Consider the following 17,714-nt stretch of genomic DNA (forward strand, 5'->3'; position numbering starts at 1 on the left):
TAACCTTGCTAATCGATCCGAAGAATTCGTCCTAGGGGTCGATAGAAAGGGAACAAATTAGTCAACCAATCAACGATTACCCAAATCACCTCACATCCTCTCCGTGTTCTGGGTAATCGCTCAACAACATCCATTGTAATAAGCTTTCATTTCTATTTCAGTATTAGAATCTTCTAAAATAATCCTACAAGTCTCTGATGTTCAGTCTCCACTTGTTGATATACTAGACATCAAGCCACAAAATCCATGATGCCTTTCTTCATGTCGTTCCACCAAAAGAAACGCTCCCAGTCTCTATACATTCAGGTACCACCCAAATAAATCCCAAATCTGAATCAATGTGCTTCCTGGAGTAACTCCTCTCGGATAGAATGAGATTCAGGAAACACATAATCTCCCACAGTAATAATGAATCCTGTATAAATAATGTCACCACATTTTCAATGTGAAAATGATAACTACTAACTCCAAAATCATAAGTCGACAATTCTTTTGATGATCTTACTATTGTCGAGAACCATATGGAACTACTCCACCGCGTTGCTACAAAACTACACCTAACCCTTGGTACGATACATCTGTGTAGAGTACAAACCTGTCTACACTAGAAAGTAACACTAAGGCAGGTGCATTTATTAGTCTTCGTTTCAACCCCTGAAACTGGTCTTGTAAGCATATGTCTAGGTAGCTTCCATACCCTTCCTAGACAAATCAGTCAATGACATAATAATGCTGGAGAAACCCTCAGTCAATCTTTGGTAACATCTAGCCAAATCGAGGTAAGGTTTAGACAACCCAGTAGGGATGGCAATGGGTCGGGTTCCGGTCGGATTCTATATCCTTCGCCCCCATACCCATCGGGTATAGGATCTCCGATGGGTATACTCATACCCATTAAATGATCGGATATCTTCTATAGTTATAATTTTTCTTCTTTCTATCCAACTATTATCATTCAATAAAAATATATTAAAATTAACAACCTATTAAAATATATATATATAATTAAAAAATAGATTAAACATCTATATAGTCTCCTCCTAATATCAACAAAAATAGTAAGTTAATTTTGGGAAAAGAAAATTTTCTTTAATATATGTATATATATTATTCAATCAGATATTCGGGTCGGTATCAGGTATTGATAGTCCCTCCATACCCTCCTCTATTTGGGTCGGATGTCGGATCTTCCATCAGGTTCGAGTGAAATTGTCATCCCTACAACCCAGTCAACTACATAATAATGCTGAGAAACCCTCCATAAGTCCTCAGTAATATCCAGCTAATCTAAAGAACTACAAACTCCCTATACTATCTTCGACTATTCTCGGCTTATAACAACCTCTATTTTTCTATGGGTCTACTGATATACCTCTACTAGAGACAATATGTCCTAGAAATCCCACAGAACATAACCAAAATGTGCACTACTGAACTTCACATAGAGATGTTCCCATCAAAGCATCTCCAGAACTAAGCGAACATATTATTTGTGATCCGCCTCGATCAGGAATATATCACAATATTATCCAACTGATCCAAATACCCTAAAAATACCAGTTTCATCGAGTCCATGAAAACATATAGGGCACTGTAAGCCTAAATGGAAAAATAAATGACTTATAATGTTCGTACATCATGCACACTCAATTGTAAAATCACCGACAACAAGTCTGTAACCTGATCACTTACTACAAATGACCAAATTTACAAATATCACATGTGACACTCCCTATGTCACCATCAACGACAAACATCAAATAATGGATCATCAAGACAAATATCCACTAATAGATCATCAAAAAATCACATATCACAATATCAGATCTCACAATATCCACCAATCTCATTAGAAATCAACATATCACAATATTTGATATCATAATATCCATCAACTTCAAGCCATCCTCAGTGATCCTGTCCGAACCAAGAGTCAGCGGACGCTGGGCACGTGGCGCTCTCTGCTGGATCCTCGAGTGCTCCGGCGAACCTGCAACAAAACCGAGCCGGGAGGGGTGCCCCGGCGACGGTCCTCCGACGCTCAAGTCAGGTAAGTGGTGGAGAAAGTGGCTGCCAAATTTATATCATGCGTACCTTTGGCGAAGTAATAGCCTCTTTATATAGGACGGAGAAGGAACTGATGCACGCCCACCGAGGTGCGTACGTGTCAGCAACCCATACCACGATATGCACTTGTCAGAGAGCTTACCTGACACCATGCTGCCACAGTCCGAGCATGTTCTTTGATGGGACGGCAGGACCACCCGTTGTCAGACTAGAAGTATGGCATAGCCATACGATTTGACGGCTGTCAGAAGATGTCCCCGTCTTTTACCCACCGTCTGACTGGGGTGCCCGGCCCGTCGGGCGGGCGATGAACGTCGTCCGGACGGCCTTGATTCTTTGCGCCGTCCGGGCGGCACCTCCTTCCGCTCGGTCATTACGCACTGCTTTATTTGAGCGTCGGACCCCTGGTCCCTACCAGGGTGCCTTTTACTATCAGATTTCCCTTTCTTCTGAGTCCGGTCGGCTCGCCCTTTTCCGGCGAGCCACTGGATCCTTTGACCTCCCCTCAGCGTTGACTCCTTATGGGGTTCCAGATTTTTACCGCCGGATCACTTGCCTTCCTCTCGAGTCTAGTCGAAGGAGGCAAAGTCCGACTGACTGGACTGCCGATCTGTCGAACAATGATCATTGCCTTAGGCCGCTCGGCCAGGCATAAAGATGCTCATCCGTGCGGCGATATCTGTCTGTCCGGCGATACTTTGTCCATGCCTTGTATTTTCTGGGAATCGATGTCCGTTGTTCCCCCACACTACCCATCACGTGCTCTGCGCACGGTAAGGGGAGCTCATTAAATGCGGCTAGTAACCGGCTGACACGTGGCGACCGTGCATTTGTCAGAGTATGGCGGTTGCGTCACTTCCGATGGGACAGCCGCCGTTTGAAACGGACGATCCGATGACAACCTCGATATCGACGACCTGGATCGGACGGTGGAGATCGTTTCCGGGTGGCGATATAAGACCCTTGACTTCGTTTCCGCCGTATTTCGTCTTCTTCGTTTCCAAACTCCTGTCATTCCCCCTCTCGCCGGTGACTTTGTTCTCAGACTTTCCGACGATCACACGGTGTAACGACCCAATTTTTCCCATTTCAAGTTCTAAAAGTCCATAAAAATATTTGGAAATGCTTTTAAAATATTCTAGAGATTTTTAGGAATTTTTAGAGTATTTTTACGTAATTTTTGGAGGTCGTTTAGTAGGTTTACAAAAAGAAAGAAGTTTTGACAAAAATCATTGAAGGTGAGACTCGAACCCAAGACCTCCGGCCGAACCCGACCTAACCGAATACAGCCAACCAACTGGGCTGCGCACGCTTTGTTAACCAAGTATGAGGAGAAATAAGTTTAAGGTATAGTGTAATGGGAATCCAAAATTAGACCTAGCTATAAAAGGTTAAGGGAAAAGGGATTAATTTTATTCTTCCTTTTTCTCCCGAAATCTTTTCTTCCTCCGGTTCTCGCGTGCGGCAGCGGCGGCGTTGCGTGGACGAAGGCGAAGCCGAAATTAGGGCTGCATTCCGGCGGCTGGCGAGCGTTCTTCTTCAAGGGTTCTTCACAAACCAAGCTTCTCTCGGCAAGGCAAACGCTCGGGCAAGAGAAGAGGCCGAGATTTGGAGCTTCGCTCGAACCCTAGACCTCTTCCTTCTCGGTTGTAAGTTCTAAGAACAAGGGTAAGTACTACTCTCACCTGTGGTAGGAGTTGCTTCGTTTTGTATGGTTGCTTTCGGATTTTGCTTGCCGTGTGGAATTGTAAGCTCGGTTTTGTTTCCTTTCCGTGCCCTGTTCATAGCCGAACAACATCCTTTAACATTAGGGTTTGTAGATTTCGGTTTTAAGCCTAAGTATAGCATGATTTGAGCTCGCGGGGTTGAAGTGGGTGGATTTTTGGTGCCATCCGAGTGCTGCTGAGACCTGCACAGGAAGCCTTGATACCTGCCGTGACCTGTACATGAGGTTTGGGTTTATGCCGTGACCTGCATAGGGAACTCCAAGTATCATCTAGGCTAATTGAGCAAGTAGAATGGTTTAGTGCTAATTAGAATTGTATGCATTTATTCTTGAGCGTATGTTGTTCATGAACCTCTTTGCTTTAGGGTCATGTTGTACATACTTAAGTTTGATGAGTAAATATTTTGGACAACATGCTTATAAAACCTGAGTCGCATTCCTTTGCTTCCATTACAGCATGATGAGAATTTCTAAGTAGCATCCTATACTTGTCTTTACAGCATACTTAGAAGGCCAAGAAATTAGTTTCCTTTACGCTTCGTTTATAGCATGTTTAAGAAGTTTAAAGTAGCATGTTACCTTATTTTGTATAGCATGTTTAAAGGCCTTAAAGTAATATTCTTTGTCATGTTTTAATAGCAGGTTTAGAAGCCCTTAAAGTAGCATTCCATGCTCTGTTTCTACAGCATGATAGAAAGTGTAAAGTTACATATATTGCTTTTATTACAGCATACTTAGAAAGCCCTAAGTTAGCTTCCTTTTGCTTTATTTATAGCATGATTAGAATCATTCCATACTTGATTTTACAGCATGTTTAGAAGCACTAAAATAGCATCCTTTGCCATGTTTTCACCGTATGATTCAAAGGCTTTAAATTGCTTTCTTTAGTTTAGCTTATAGCATGATTAGTAAGCTTTAAGTTACTTGTTTTATTCTGTTATATAGCATGGTTAGTTGATTATACACCCATACTTGTTAAGTATATTTAAAGGACTCCCACAATCTTTAATAAAAGATAATAAGGAAGATAAAAGAATAAGAAAGATAAAAAGTAAGTCAAGCAAGAGGCTAGTACCCGACATCCAAGAGCTTGTCGTTAAACAAATCCAGGTGACCATTTCCGAGGTCTTGGCCCTAGTAGACCGAGGTCTGCTCTTTTAGGATTGGTCGCTCACAACCCCAATCTATTAGGGAACGCGCATGAGATGGTACTAAGCCTGGGCCCAAAGTAAAGAAAAGTAAAGAAAAGTAAAGAAGTAAAGAAAGAAAGAAAGAAAGAAAGAAAGAAGAAAGTAAAAGATAGAAATTAAAAGATTAATTTCTAACACAAGGATACAAGAAATGAAATAAGTTCCAAGCTTAGAATAAATAAGAATGGTTAGTTTTCTTTGATTCTAAGTTTACATTGTTAGTTTCTTGTTATTCTGCTTGATACTGAGTATGATTTGTATCTAGTTCATTTTCTGTATACCATGAGCATATGCAGATAGTTTTAGTATTTCAGTTTCAGTACTTATGCATTTCATTTATGCATTTCGAGTTTTGTGAGATAGATTAGTACTTACTAAGCATTTTCGCTTATAGATCTTTTCTTTTTTTCCTCCTACCGCAGATAAAGGAAAAGCTAAGATATGAAGGGAGGCGACAGGGTGGTGGTGATGATGGATGTGTGTGGTGACTGAACTATGGAGAGGTCCAGAGGGGACTAGCAAGACTTATTTATTTAGAGTTTATGTCTAGTTTATTTTCCATATTTCTGTTATGAAATTATGAGTTTATGATTGAGTTTGATGTGCATTGTAGCTTGTTATGCTTCATTCTGGGAGCTTGAGTTTAGTTCATGTTGCTAGATTAGTTTTTGATTATGATATGATTTATTACTGCGTGGTTGTGAATAAATTGTGATCCAGCCGCATGTGGCTGTGTATATATCTTGTGTATTATAGATTTGGTCACCGGTACAGGGGAGACTCTGTCGAAATTTTTCGGTAGGAATTTCTCTGAACCGTGATAAATCTAAGTGTCGCTAATAATAGCATAAGTGACACTAGTAAGTAGAGTAGGAGTTAGGTAACGGTCGCCCTTAGAGAGTAGTAGTAAGAAGGGTGGTTGTTACACACGGCTTCTTCCGGTCATCTTCCTCGCCTGTAAGAGCCTTTTTCTCGCTTCAGACGCATTCTTCTTTATGTTAATCATCCTTTTCAGCCGGTTTTCTTCCTTTGCTTGAACCATCCTCTTCTATCCCGCATTCTGGCCTTTCGATCATGACCAGTACCTCGCAGTCAACCGGCGGTGCTCCGGGTCTTTGGTACTCGAACATGGAAAGTCGGTTCGACGAGGAAGACGCCATGCGCCTCACTAGAGCATATGACCTACCGACCGACCACGAAATAGTGTTAGCCAAGCCTTCCGATCGGCCTAACGATCCTCCGCCCGGCACTGTTGTCTTCTTCCGGGATCAATTCCTGGCCGGACTACGTTTTCCTCCTCACAAGTTTTTCTTAGAAGTTTGCAACTATTTCCGCATTCCGCTCGGCCAAGTAGTTCCTAATTCTATTAGGTTGCTGAGCGGAGTGGTAGTTTTGTTCAAACTGAACGGCATTCCCTTAACCCCAAAAATCTTCCACTACTTCTACTATCCCAAGAAAGCCGAGTGGGGCACCTTTGTTTTCCAATCTAGGATAGGCTTCGTCCTTTTCGATAATATGCCGAGCTCCAACAAACACTGGAAGGAGCATTTTTTCTATATACGCTTTCCCGAGCGGCCCACTTTCCGCACCAAGTGGCAGACGGCTATGCCTGGCCAACCGGAGCTCGGCAAGTTTAGAGGTGACGCAGACTATCTCCATGCAGCCGAACAGCTAGTCGGTCAGCGCTACCACATTGACAAGATGCTTCTCCCAGGAGTAATGCATATATTCGGCTTGTCTTCTACACCAGCCGATCTGCCTTGTAGCATGAGTAAGCTTCCCTATCTTCCCCTTTATTTTGTTCTAACTGATTTATTCTCTGCTTTTGCAGCTGAGGTCATGTGGCGGGCCAGAGCTACCGAGAAGCTCAAACTGAAGGCCGCTCGGATTGAGGCGGTGACGAGCCAGGAGGCCGCCGAACGGGGCATTGCTCCGGCTGATCCGGCCGGCGAAGAAGGTGAGGGGACGCCAACGGTCCCAGAAGCCCCGGACGCCCCTGCCCCTCCTGATGAGGCCACGGGCAATATAGAACCTGCGAGTGAAGCTGAAGTGGAGGGCCGTTCGGCCGATGATGTGCCGCTGCGCGCTCGGAAACGCCGGCGACCGGAATCCGCCCCTGCCTCTACACTTGATGAGCCACAACCTGAGCGGGGTGCAGATGCGCCGGTGCTGTCCGGAACAGTCTCTCTCGAGAGTACCCCGACCCCTCAGGATTCTCCGAGGGCCAGCTTGGAAGTGCCGCCGTCCAGCCCTTCGAGGACTCGACGGCGTCTCAAGCGTTTAGGCGAGCTACCCACCTCTTCTGCTGGCGGGCCATCTCAGAGCGGGCCGAGCGGCCAGAATTTACTTGCCGCCGATCGGCCGGTGTTTCCTGAGCAGATGATCACCCTGACGGGCCCTCTCGCACAAGCTTGGATAGATGCTCGGAGTCGGATAGCTAAGTTGACTCCCGGGCAGCTCGGCGACAGCAACCTTCAATCAGCCACCGGGGTATAGCCCTTCCCCCTCTTCTCTCTCTTATTTGAAGTTTTTACCCTGTTCGTGTTTGCTAGCAGAACTGGGTGGAGCAGATCGCCATTAGCGATCGGTTGGCCGAGCTGGAGGAGGAACTGAAGAAACAAAAAACAGCGGGGGACGCCAGGCAGTCGACGGCCGCTCTGGAGAAGGCCAAGAAATCGCTAGAAGCCGAACGGAAACGAGCCTCTGATCTGGCGAGCAAGGTCGTTCGGCTTGAAACAATGATTAAGCAGCGAGACAAGGAGATCCAGACGGCGATCACTCGGAAGCAACAGGCCATCAACGATATGGACCACATGAAGGTGGAGATCCGGGGGCTGGAGCAACGCATCAAGGACCTGGATGCTCTGCTGGCCACCGAAAAAGAGAGTCGCTCGGCTGATCTCCAAAGATTCGATGGAGACTTGAAGGATCTCCAAGCTGCTAGCGACGCTGCCCATGCCGCGCTCAAGGAGTATCAAGAGGGGGAGTCGGCCCGCTCGGACGAAGTGAGGAAGGCGTTCCTCCGCTCGGAAGGCTTCGGAGAGAAGTTTACCGACAAGATATCCCTCACGTTCGAGGAGGCCATCAAGGCGGCGGTGGGCTATCTGAAGACCAAAGGTCACCTGTCTGCCGAGCTGACTATCCCCCCCGAGGATCTGGCGAGCGTGATGGACACCATCCCCGACGCTCTTTTTGATTTCGATGTGTGAGGAGCGTTTCTGTAAACTTTTTTTGAATTCCCACCGTTCGGCCCCGCTTATCTATGTAATGACTTTTTTGGCTTGCATATTAGATAATCTTCTGCTCCTTTCTATTTTAGCAAGAAATTTTTCCCTCGTCCCAACTTTAAGTGTCTCTCGATATTTATCGTCGGAGCTCGACGGCGCGGATATTTATAGCCGGTCGGCGCGGCTCTCGATTTTTAACGACGGGGCTCGTCGGTTCGTCCACTCGGATTATTTATAGACGCCGGCTCGTCTCTCGATATTTATCGTCGGAGCTCGACGGCGCGGATATTTATAGCTGGTCGGCGCGGCTCTCGATTTTTAACGACGGGGCTCGTCGGTTCGTCCGCTCGGATTATTTATAGACGCCGGCTCGTCTCTCGATATTTATCGTCGGAGCTCGACGGCGCGGATATTTATAGCCGGTCGGCGCGGCTCTCGATTTTTAACGACGGGGCTCGTCGGTTTTCCGCTCGGTTTTTATAGCCGGTCGGCGCGGCTCTACGGTTTAACGTCTGGGCTAGACGGCGCGGATATTTATAGCCGATCGGCGCGGCTCTCGATTTTTAACGACGGGGCTCGTCGGTTTTCCGCTCGGTTTTTATAGCCGGTCGGCGCGGCTCTACGGTTTAACGTCTGGGCTAGACGGCGCGGATATTTATAGCCGATCGGCGCGGCTCTCGATTTTTAACGACGGGGCTCGTCGATTTTCCGCTCGGTTTTTATAGCCGGTCGGCGCGGCTCTACGGTTTAACGTCTGGGCTAGACGGCGCGGATATTTATAGCCGATCGGCGCGGCTCTACGGTCGACCGACCTTGGCCTTCCTTTCAAGTCTAGCTTGGATAATTACCCCCTGGCCGAACAGCTCAGGGTCCACTTCGTCGAGTATCTTGGCTCGGATAATATACCCCCTTCCGAATGGTACGGGGCTTCCGTTTTTAGAGCGCTTGGCGCCAATTTGATCCGTATACCTCCGGTCGAGCGGCTCGGGGCCTTCGTTGTCGAGCACTTGGCTCGGAAAACCATACACCCGGCCGACCGGCTCAGGCCTTCGCTTCAGGCAATAACCTCCCTCTATCATCCTGAACAGCGCAGGGCTTTGGTTTCCTTCCTGCCACACTAGTATGCAGCCCGGCCGAACAGCTCGGGGTCTTCGATTTCGAACGCTGCTTATATTCTATACGCAGCCCGGCCGAACGGCCTGGGGTCTTCGGGCTCGAGCTCCTGGCTCGGATATAAACCTCCCGGCCGATCGGTTCGGGGGCCTTCGATGATAATGTCTTATATTCGCTCTTTTGACTTTTCATCTCTGCATTTCAAGTATTTAGTCGAAAAATGAAATATACAGGGTGATTTACAGTGATACACCTTTCACCCCTCCCGGTAAGCTGGAGGTGGTTCGCGCTCCACGGCCTATCTAGCTGCCGTCCGTCCTCGTCCTCTAGATAATACGCGCCCGAGCGGAGCTTTTCGATGATTTTGAAGGGGCCTGCCCATGGAGCTTCAAGCTTGCCGACGTCTCCGACCGGCTTGACTTTCTTCCAGACAAGATCGCCGACTTGGAACGATCTGGGAATTACGCGCCGGTTGTAGTTTTGCTTCATCCGCTGACGGTATGCCATCAGCCGAACGGACGCCTTTGCCCTCTCCTCTTCTACCAAGTCCAGCTCCATGTTTCTTCGTTCGGCGTTGTCATCATCATAGCTCTGGATCCGGGCTGACTCAATGCCGACTTCGACCGGTATGACAGCCTCACCGCCATATACCAGATGGAACGGTGTGACTCCCATCCCTTCTTTTGGCGTCGTTCGGATGGCCCACAAGACGCTCGGCACTTCATCCGGCCAACTCCCTCCCAAATGGTCGAGCCGAGCGCGCAGAATACAAAGAATTTCACGGTTGGCGACTTCAGCTTGACCGTTGCTCTGAGGATAGGCCACGGACGTGAAATGTTGCTCAATGCCGTAGCTTTTGCACCAATCCTCTAACATCTTCCCTGTGAACTGCCGCCCGTTGTCGGACATTAGTCGGCGAGGGATGCCGAACCGACAAATGATGTGTTGCCAGATGAATTTTTTAACCATTTGTTCAGTAATCTTTGCCAGCGGCTCGGCCTCCACCCACTTGGAGAAATAGTCTACCGCCACTAGTAAAAATTTCCTCTGCCCGGTCGCCATCGGAAATGGACCCACAATATCCATTCCCCATTGATCGAACGGACATGAGATGGTTGATGCCTTCATTTCCTCTGCCGGTCGGTGGGAGAAGTTGTGATACTTCTGGCATGAAAGGCATGTAGATACTGTCCGAGCGGCATCTGTTTGTAAAGTTGGCCAAAAGTATCCGGCCAAGAGGATCTTCTTGGCCAATGAGCGTCCGCCCGGATGACCCCCGCATGATCCTTGATGTACTTCCTGGAGGATGTAAGCTGAGTCCTCCGAGCTTACACATTTCAGCAAAGGGCGCGAGAAAGCTTTCTTGTAAAGCTGATCTCCGATGAGTGTAAACCGACCGGCTCTTCTTCTGAGGAGCCGGGCTGCATATTCATCGGATGGTGTGGTGCCCGAACGGAGGAATTCTATAATAGGTGTCCTCCAGTCACTTGGAAACGCGAGGCCTTGCATCCGGTCGACATGTGCCACCAGCAGCGTTTTTTCAATTGGTTGCTGAATGGCGACCGGCGTTATTGAGCTCGCGAGTTTGGCTAACTCATCGGCCGCCTGGTTCTCCGTTCGTGGGATCTTCTGAATAAGCACCTCTCGGAAAGTAGCTTTGAGTTTTTCAAAGGCCTCAGCGTAGAGTTTGAGCCGAACACAGTTGATTTCAAAGGTGCCGGAAAGTTGCTGAGCGGCCAACTGTGAATCAGAATAGAGTGTCACCCGACCTGCTCCCACATGCCGTGCTGCCTGCAATCCGGCTATGAGGGCCTCATACTCTGCTTCATTGTTAGTAGCTTTGTAATCTAGCCGGACGGATAGATGCATCTTTTCTTCCTGAGGTGAGAGTAGTAATATTCCGATCCCACTTCCGAGCCGAGTGGAGGATCCATCCACATATATTCTCCACATAGCTTCCGGCTCTGGCCTTTGCACTTCGGTCACAAAATCAGCCAAGGATTGGGCTTTAATCGCCAAGTGGGGCTGATATTGGATGTCAAATTCACTTAATTCTGTCGTCCACTTGATAAGCTGTCCGGACGCTTCTGGATTCAACAGCACTCTTCCGAGTGGACTGTTCGTCCGGACAATAATGGTGTGAGCCAAGAAATACGGTCGCAGGCGCCGAGCGGCTAGAACCAAAGCAAAGGCCAACTTCTCGAGCCCAGTGTAACGAGATTCAAAATGTGGCTTAGAAAATACACCGGCTGTTCTTCGCCGTTCGCCCTCACAAGTGCTGAGCCTACAGCATGCTCAGTTGACGATAGATACATATAAAGTGACTCACCCCCGACCGGCTTGGCTAACACTGGCAGAGAATTAAGATATGTCTTCAACTCTTCAAATGCTCGGTCACATTCTTCATCCCACTGGAACTTAGTGGCCTTGCGCAGGATCTTGAAGAATGGCAGGCTCCGGTCGGCGGTTCTGGAGATGAATCTGGATAAAGCAGTTATCCGACCGGTCAACCTTTGCACTTCTCTTGTATTTCTTGGGGGCGGCATGTCTTGCAGTGCTTTAACCTTGCTGGGATTTGCTTCGATTCCCCGCTCGGTCACTATGTACCCCAAGAAACGCCCTCCTTTGGCTCCGAACAGGCACTTTTGGGGATTTAGCTTGACTCCATATTTGCGCAGCGTTCGGAAGGTTTCTTCCATATCCTTGAAAAGATCGGCCGCTCGGACGGATTTGATAAGAATGTCGTCCACATAAACTTCCAGATTCCGCCCGATCTGCTCCTTGAACACCTTGTTCATCAAGCGTTGATAGGTGGCCCCGGCATTCTTCAATCCGAACGGCATCACATTGTAACGTTACGAAGCTTACTTTTTCTTGATCTTCCCGGGCGAGCGGCACTTGATGATATCCTTGGTAGGCGTCAAGCATGCAAATTAATTCGCAGCCGACCGTAGAGTCCACCAGCTGATCTATCCGGGGCAGAGGATAAAAATCCTTGGGGCATGCCTTGTTTAAATCTCGAAAGTCGATGCAGACCCCTCCACTTGCCGCCCGGCTTGGAGACCAAGACTACGTTGGCCGTGAACTGCACCTCGCGTATGTGGTCGGCCTTGAAGTTTTCCACCTCCGGGATAATTGCATTACGCTCGGCGTGAAGTCCCTTTTCTCTCGCTTCATCGCCGAGTGTCCGGTCGGACATGCAATTCATGCTGCGCTAGGCTCGTGAAATTCCGTGTAACTCATGTGTCGACTGACGAAGACATCATGATTTCGTTGGAGGCATTGAATCAGCTTCTCCTTCTGTTCTTTCCCCGGATCGAGGCGATAAAAGTCGTGGCCTCCGATCGGGTCGGATGGATCTGGACTTCCTCCTTTCCTCATAAATTAAAGCAGGAGGTTTCGGTTATGGCGTGTACCTCAATTCGGCGCCTCCGAGCGGAACAAGCTTATGCTCGGATCATCTCTATATAGCACCGCCGAGCTGCTAGCTGATCTCCCCGCACTTCTCCTACTTTGTCCTCCACGGGAACTTTATCTTCTGGTGGAAGGTTGAGACAACCGCTCGGAATTCGCCGGCCCAAAATGACATTGTAGGATGAGGAGAGTCGACCACCACGAAGTTTATTGTCTGGTCCTCTGAGCGGCTCTTCTCCCGAGGTGGTACCGGATTTGTCCGACCGGTGAACCGTTGCCGTAAACCCGTAGCGGGGTCGTCATGGGCGGACTCGGCTCGATCAATTTGCGGTGATCGAACGCCTTCTTGAATATGATGTTGACCGAGCTCCCTGTGTCAACAAATATGCGGTGAATGGTGTAATTTGCTATTACCGCTTTAATGAGCAGCGCGTCGTCGTGGGGCACTTCTACTCCTTCTAAGTCCCCGGGTCCGAAAGTGATTTCCGGTCCACTTGCCCGCTCTTGGCTGCAGCCGACCGCGTGGATCTGCAGCTGTCGGACGCCCGCCTTTCTGGCTCGGTTGGAGTCTCCTCCGGTCGGCCCACCAGCAATAACGTTGATCTCGCCCCGGGAAGTATTGCTCCTATTTTCCTCCTCCCGAGCGGACGGTCGTGACCGTTCTCTGGACGCCCGGCGATCCTCCTCGATCGGGGGTCTGCTGATGTCGTCCCTCGGTGCGGGTCCGGTCAGCTTCATGAGTCCTACGTCTCCTGTCGATGGGAGGCGACCGTCGTTCAGCTTTCCTGGGAACAGGATTGGACACAAAGGGAAGGCTTCGGCAATCCCTCGTGTTGTGCGTATCCGTCTGGTGGAAGGTGCAGAACATAGGGGTCCACCTCTTCTTTGGCTTGGGCCGAGCGGCAACCACTTCTTGTACGTGCGATCTGGCGTGAGGGGATCGAATTGCTTCGGCCCTCGGTCCTCTGGGTGGCTGCTGAGCGGCGTGCTGTTTCCGCTCGGCATGAACAGGTGCGCGCTCGGCTGGAGTTTCCTTTTTCCGAGCGGCTTGCGCTTCTTCCACATTTATATATTCGTTGGCCCGATGTAGCATGTGATCATAATCTCGGGGCGGCTTTCGGATGAGCGACCGGAAGAAGTTCCCATCCACAAGGCCTTGCGTGAAGGCATTCATCATCGTCTCCGATGTGGCCGTGGGGATATCCATCGCCACTTGGTTGAATCGCTGAATATAACCTCGAAGCGATTCTCTCGGCTCTTGCTTGATGGCGAATAAGCTGACACTTGTCTTTTGATAACGCCGACTACTGGCGAAGTGGTGGAGGAAGGCTGTTCGGAATTCCTTGAAGCTCGTGATGGATCCGTCCGGCAACCTCCGAAACCACCGTTGAGCCCCGAGAGGGTGGTAAGGAAGACTCTACACTTTACTCCATCTGTGTACCGATGGAGCGTGGCAGTATTATCGAACTTACCCGGATGATCATCCGAGTCTGTTGTTCCATTGTATTCGCCGATCGTCGGAGGCACGTAGTGCTTGGGCAGAGGGTCTCGTAGGATAGCCTCCGAAAATTGGCGATTGATCCGCTCGGAGAGGAGTCCGCTCGGGAGCTTTCCCTTCCTGTCATCTCGCCTTGGCATTTCATCCGAGGAAGATCCTCTATCTCTTCGGGCTGGTATGGCTTCGGGTGCGAAATAAGGCCCGATGGAATGCGACGGTGGTCGGAGGTGCCTCGGCCACCCGACGCAGATGTTGCTTGTTGCTCCGCCCGCTCGGATGCTTTTTGTTTTGCTCCATGAGTTTGGTGGCCCTCATCTCGACCGGAGTTCTTCTGCTGAAAGCGCCACCGTGTGTCGTCCACCTCATCCATTGTTCTTGTTCGAATGCAGGAGCGTGTTCCGCGCCAATTTGATCCTGTCCAAGCGCTGAGTCGACGACGTGGCGCTCTCTTCTGGATCCTCGAGTGCTCCGGACCTGCAACAAAACCGAGCCGGAGGGTGCCCGGCGACGGCCGCTCAAGTCAGGTAAGTGGTGGAGAAAGTGGCTGCCAAATTTATATCATGCGTACCTTTGGCGAAGTAATAGCCTCTTTATATAGGACGGAGAAGGAACTGATGCACGCCCACCGAGGTGCGTATGTGTCAGCAACCCATACCACGGTATGCACTTGTCAGAGAGCTTACCTGACACCATGCTGCCACAGTCCAAGCATGTTCTTTGATGGGACGGCAGGACCACCCGTTGTCAGACTAGAAGTATGGCACAGCCATACGATTTGACGGCTGTCAGAAGATGTCCCCGTCTTTTACCCACCGTCTGACTGGGGTGCCCGGCCCGTCGGGCGGGCGATGAACGTCGTCCGGACGGCGCAAAGGACGGCCTTGATTCTTTGCGCCGTCCGGGCGGCACCTCCTTCCGCTCGGTCATTACGCACTGCTTTATTTGAGCGTCGGACCCCTGGTCCCTACCAGGGTGCCTTTTACTATCAGATTTCCCTTTCTTCTGAGTCCGGTCGGCTCGCCCTTTTCCGGCGAGCCACTGGATCCTTTGACCTCCCCTCAGGGTTGACTCCTTATGGGGTTCCAGATTTTTACCGCCGGATCACTCAGTATCAATCAAACCTGGTAACTTCCCAGTGACCAATTCTCATCATATTGGGTACTCTAATATCCATAATAAGGAAAATATCAATCTAAAGTTCAAAGGGTCACTCAACCTCCTGACTGAGAGTCTACCTGTCAAGAGGGTATCTCCATAACTCTCATAGTCATGCCCGTAAATGTCCTCTGACAACTATCAACAAAAGGTCGAACACTCCGATCAAAGATATAAACTTCAAGACCTTACGTAAATGGTCATGTTGTTAAGGTCTTGAGCTACTTGGTGGAGACAATGTTAACGGAGTCGTTTAACCATTGTCTTGTAACCCTTCATACTACAATTGCTCCACCTGAGATTCAAAAATCTCTAGTGACGTGCACACAATGGTAGAGGAGTACTATAACTAAATAGCTAGCCGAAATAACTATCAATCGAGCATCCTCAAAAATCAACTTCTGAATTCACTCCGTAATGGTGGAATTTCGTAGGTGTTAAGTAGCTAACACCACTTTCCTTATCTCATTACGGGTCATATACCTTAATGTACTATCGAGGATATCCAATCATATCCGATCGGTCCATGATTCAGGATCCCCCATGGAACAACGTTAGGCGAGTTGACTGACCATCGCCTTATAAACCTTCATGCCACCAAAAGTGGTAGAGAAGTACTCGCTCTCAAAACACCTCAAAGTAATCACCAAGTGATGCCTTATTCTCAAAATCATCTTCTGCATCCTCTTTCACGTGGTGCTTGATCACGTAAAGGATAAGCAGCTAATAACATCTGTAACACATCAGTACAAGTCATGTATCTGAATGCACTCTCCGAGTTATACACCCATGAAACGATTGTATCTCGTAAGTGTTAAGAAGCTAGCTCTACACTTTTCCACATCATTGGGGGGCATCTATCCGAATATACCTTCTAAGCTATCCAACAAGGTATATACAGTCCATGATCAAAATCCTCATGGAATAAGATACATCGATCCTCTACAAATTGGTCGAGCCAATAATGGTGTACATCTAACTCAATCCTTATTATATCTATACAAATCATGTATTCAAATGTGCCTCCCAGATTATCTAACCAAGTATAAGTATCCCAAGGGTCAGGATCTCCATGAAATAGAGTAAGTCGATCATCTGCTGACCGAACAAATAAGAGTAAATCAGTCATCTACTAACCAAACCAACCTGATATTTAGCAAATACTATCTATTACCTAGCTAGTAATATCAGGAGTTGGTAAGGTTCGTGGTATTTCCCTGAGACTGTAATCCTTAATCTCCAATAGATTGTTGATGGGCTTGATACCTACATCCAACTCAGTATCAATTGGTGTCACTGAAAAATCTATATTCTATGCATTAGGCTCGGGTCTTGTAATGTCAACTTGTCACGTTCATGGTCGTTTTCGACCACGATTACAAATAAGGCTAACTCACTTAGTGTTACCATGCTAACACCAAGTCAGTGAGTACTTACCAAACAGGTATAGAGGCAGTTAAAATACTAATCATGCATTTATTCTTACAACATTCCACTGAATAACAATATCTAAACAAGGTAGTGAACCAAAATAGGCATAACAACATTAAAGATATACTTTACTTCCTATAGCTCGGAGATGTCCTATCATTGCATGGTCCCAAAATTTGAAAAGTCACATCTAGAAAATAAATCGTAAAATCTGAAATATAAAATAGGCTTCACAAACCTCTAATACCAATAAAATGTCACACCCCAAGGGTAAGGTATGTCTGACAAAAATTGAACAACACCTCCCCTACAACAGTGACAAATGAATCATGGATACAAGGCCACACAAGTAATAAACAACAACTTACACAGAACATACACAACTATATAGTTATATTCACAACCCATTCGGCTGGAACAAAATAATCACAACCACGCAGTTGTATAATAAACTCACACGGTTGTACTAAAAACATAATAAAAATAAAAGGAAAGCTCATAAACCAAAAAGATACAATGTGTTTCGGTACGGCTTAAACACAACAAAATACTAAAAATGATAATGTAGCCACATGGCTAAACTCCAATACAATGCCAAAAACCATAAGAGAAGCATGTAAGGAAACAAGAGCAAAGTAAAAAATGTCTTTTGATGTGACGTGGGACCAATAGATAGGATATCTGAGTGACATGACATATCTATGACAACTTTGATTATTAAGGCATCATCATGAGGGAGCTCCAATCCCTCCAAGGCTTGTGGCCCGAAACTGATTATGGGCCCCGCAGCTTGTTTTCGGTTGTATCCTACCGCATGTATCTCCAAGTGGTATTCATGAGATTTTCGAGCTCGAGCGGAGTCTCCATCAGTGGGTCCTCTAGAGATCATGTCG

Source organism: Zingiber officinale, chromosome 1A, assembly GCF_018446385.1.
Source record: "Zingiber officinale cultivar Zhangliang chromosome 1A, Zo_v1.1, whole genome shotgun sequence".
NCBI lineage: Eukaryota > Viridiplantae > Streptophyta > Magnoliopsida > Zingiberales > Zingiberaceae > Zingiber > Zingiber officinale.